General features: G+C 41.0%; 1 non-coding gene across 1 annotated transcript; it reads right to left on the reverse strand.

The window, feature by feature from the left end:
- Positions 1-3,808: 3,808 nt before the first annotated feature.
- Positions 3,809-3,881, reverse strand: TRNAR-UCG (transfer RNA arginine (anticodon UCG)). Its single transcript has one exon. It is a non-coding gene; the product is annotated as a tRNA-Arg (tRNA).
- Positions 3,882-4,212: the final 331 nt, after the last annotated feature.

Consider the following 4,212-nt stretch of genomic DNA (forward strand, 5'->3'; position numbering starts at 1 on the left):
CTCCTTCCGTACAGTAACTCTGCTCTTACTCTTTTTCCCATTCCAAGTGTGTATTTTAGGCTAGTTGTTCCACTCACGTATTTGTGCCTAAAGTTTGTATGTTTAAAACAGTCGTTTTGTAAGTTTGTACTGCCTGTGCTATTCCAGTATTTACTAGCCACGGCACCCAAACCATGGCATGCAGGGTGCAATATGACAGTTCATGGAATTTGTTCACGAGTGTGGAGCTTGCTTCTGTTCAAACAGTTTCAATACATATTCATATTATATACATATGTATATATTGTAAATATATCTGTCTATGTGTGTTTGTGTGTGTGTGTGTGTGTGTGTGTGTGTGTGTGTGTGTGTGTGTGTGTGTGTGTGTGTGTGTGTGTGTGTGTGTACATACCTCCCCCAATACAAATACACATAATCACACACACACGCACAGACACACACACACACATACAGACAGACACACACACACACACACACACACACACACACACACACACACACACACACACACACACACACACACACACACACACACACACACACACATATATATATATATATATATATATATATATATATATATATATATATATATATATATATACACGATATTTGCTATTTATGCTCTTTCCACTTTAGATTTTTTGTGTTTTTTTACATGATCATTTAACTTGTACAATTCGCCACTACGTTAGAATCTTTACACAATTCTCCTCAAAAGTGCTTGAAAGATAAATTATCAAATGCTGGACGCTAATAAAATACGTTATGGACGCAAGAAGAAAGAAAATCCTTCATTTTGGAAATTCGACATTTATCAATTAAACTGGCGAGCACGATTTCCCGGCCGAGTCAGCTTGCCTTCTCAGAAGTTATCATCATTAATTATTCGCTTATTTAACTCAAGCTGCCAGCGGTATTGTTCTATTTCACGTTGTCACACTCTTACCCCCTTTTTCTTTTTTCTTTTTTGTATTTATTGGGAATACAGTCAGGGTGCGCGTTTAAAGTCAAATGTTGCACGCCGTTGCAGATACGGGCTACTCCAGCCGCCGTTTCGCGCCAGGCAAGAAATCCGAACATTTGCTCTAAGTGTCGATCGCATCATGGATTCAATCAAATGTTCTTTCAAATGCCAATTAGGCGCTATGCTCCTAACTAATAACAAATCCCACACATTGCATCCATATTCGCCAACGACCGTCAATATGCCCGCTCTCGAGATTTATAACTGCCCATAGAGCCACGGGCGATTTCAAACTCTAGTGGAGAGCCGACTAAGAGCCAGAACCGACGTCGAAGTGGAGCCGATGGTTAAAGCCCTTTTGCACCTTCGGCCGGAGCCACAGTGGAGCTCGCTTTACACAGGCTGGGGACGAGAAGAGTAAAGCAAGCTTCGCAGAGGGACTGGGGACGATGAGCGCGCGAGGGGGAGGAAGGAGGAGGAGGACCAGGCCCACTGACTTTATCGGTATTGGAGAGGGATATGTCGCGTGCTATTGGAACAATTCCTTCTCATTTTTTTCAAGATTTGGTTTTGAAGAGAGTACGCCGGTGAGATACAGTGAACTCCATTTCGGTTTCCGTGCGGGACCAAGTTTACACAGGCCGGAGTGTAGAGAAAGGGAGCGCGAGCTGGGCTAAAAATTTCCAAGAGATTTTGTGTGTCTGTCTGCTTCGAAGTCTCATCTAACCCACCCTCCTCATTCTCCTTTCTCTCTCTCTCTCTCTCTCTCTCTCTCTCTCTCTCTCTCTCTCTCTCTCTCTCTCTCTCTCTCTCTCTCTCTCTCTCTCTCTCTCTCTCTCTCTCTCTCTCTACTTTTTGTCTAATCCTCTTTCCCCACATTCTCTTTTTCTTTCCCCTCTCTTTTTATCGTCTCACTTCCCTCTTATATGTTTCAGTCGCCTCTTTAACACACTCCATTTCACTCTGTGTGTGGCGTGTGTATGTGTGTGTGTGTGTGTGTGTGTGAGTTCACATATATTCATATAAATATACATACATTCATATATATGCAGATAACAGGGATACCTACATACATACGTATATACATATACACATATGGATAGGTGTGCGTGCATGTAATATATATGTAGGTGTGTGAGCAGACACATATATATAAAATATACACATTTACACACACACACACACACGTACCCAGAGCCACACACACACACACACACACACACACGTACCCAGAGACTACACACACACACACGCCCTGCACCCAGCACGGGGGAGGGAGGGGGGGAATCCGGCGGGCAGCTCCTCCGAAACATCCGACGATGAGCTAGCTGTTCGTTGACCGGCAGCTCGTAGGCGAGTGCGAGTCTGAATGAGCGAGGACCTGACTGACTGAGGCCGGAGAACGGGCGGGGAAGCTGTACGTATAGCCTGACGCAGACTGTGACGACCTCTTAGGCCTGATTAAACGCTCCAATTCGTCAATTCCCCGATGAGTTTTAGGCCTACGGGAGGGTAGGGTTGTAATCGTGCTAAATAATGTGTTTGGGTGAAAAATGCGTTGCCATGACAATGGGTACACATCGTGAGTGTGTGTGTGTGTGTGTGGCGTATTTCCGAGTGCCTGTGTTTGTGAATATGCTATATCATCTTATATGTACATATATGCGTGTGAGTATGTTTGTGTGTGTGTGAGTGTATTGTTTGTGTGTGTGTGTGTGTGTGTGTGTGGCGTATTTCCGAGTGCCTGTGTTTGTGAGTATGCTATATCATTTTATATGTACATATATGCGTGTGAGTATGTTTGTGTGTGTGTGTGTGTGTATTGTTTGTATGTGTGTGTGTGTGTGTGTGTGTATTGTTTGTGTGTGTGTGTGTGTGTGTGTGTGTGTGTGTATTGTTTGTGTGTGTGTATTGTTTGTGTGTGTGTGTGTGTGTGTATTGTTTGTGTGTGTGTGTATTGTTTATACATGTATGCATTTATAGTCACAAATATATCGATAACATCCAATTATTTTATATTCGACTACATTCCTACATTCATATAGGATTGAGTGCCATGATATAGCCTGATTTTCTCTGATTCCATGGATCTTATAACATTCGACATGATTTTCTATGGAAAACCTATAAATAGCATTATTTATTTTTGGTAAAATGAACTTAATATTGCTTCTTGATAACGATTACATGAATTTCAGATTATGTTAAGGATTGTATGAACATTCTTTTTCGGTAAACTCCAGTACGTGTTTCTTTAGCCAGCGTCCTTGCTTTAAAACTGTCTTCTAGAACATCTAGAACGTTTCAGAACGGGCTGATATTTCTTCTAGAAAGTACTGGAAAAGGAATTTTGGTTTCCCGTTGTATTTGGGGGGAATTTCACAAGCGGTTTCAACCTGGCGAAGAGAAAGCTCAAGAAAAGGAAGGAAAAAAAAGGTAAAACTTTTTTTTTATACTCTGAATCTTCTCTGATTTTTTTATTTCTTTCGTTTCTTTCTTTCTTTTTGTGGACTTATTGCTTCCTTTATTTTAAACTGGAAAAGCAGTTTATTGAAAAATATATGTAAATTGTCATAGGATTTCCAAAGTCATATCTCTTTAATTATTTTTTTATCGCGTAAAAAATATCCTTTCATTTCTGAGAACAATTCAAAACCCCGTTTTTTGTAATTAAAAAAACGTATATTTTTATAGAAAGTAAGTAAAACGGGATAGATATTTTTACCTCCATTTTTAACCGAGGTTTCCATATACATTTCTCAATCGTTTTGTTTGTTTGTTTGTTTGTGTATTTGCCTCGATTTTTTTTATTCTTTCTTTTCTCTTGTATGATAATGTCTCCGACCGTGACAGGATTCGAACCTGCAATCTTCGGATCCGAAGTCCGACACCTTATCCGTTAGGCCACACAGTCACCCCTTAGTATTAAAATCATTTTGGCTAATTTCTTTATTTACTTTGTTGGACGCCGGTTACCAACGGACAAAAATATTTCTAGACATGCCTTTAATTCCGTCATAAACACTTAGACAACGGAACTCTCTTTGTTCAGATTAGCAGAGTTTCGAAGCTTCGAATCACCATGGGATCGAACCACGTCAGAGATCGGTTATTTCCCGAGGCGTGCAGAGGTGACCAAGGGCATCCTCATGGGGGTGGGGGATGGGGGGGGGGGGGGGTATCCAATCAGGGAGGGAAATAAGCGTTTGATTTTTGATGCTTATTTTAAGTCGAATAAAGTGTTT

This window comes from Penaeus vannamei, chromosome 17, assembly GCF_042767895.1.
Source record: "Penaeus vannamei isolate JL-2024 chromosome 17, ASM4276789v1, whole genome shotgun sequence".
NCBI classification, from domain to species: Eukaryota; Metazoa; Arthropoda; class Malacostraca; order Decapoda; family Penaeidae; genus Penaeus; species Penaeus vannamei.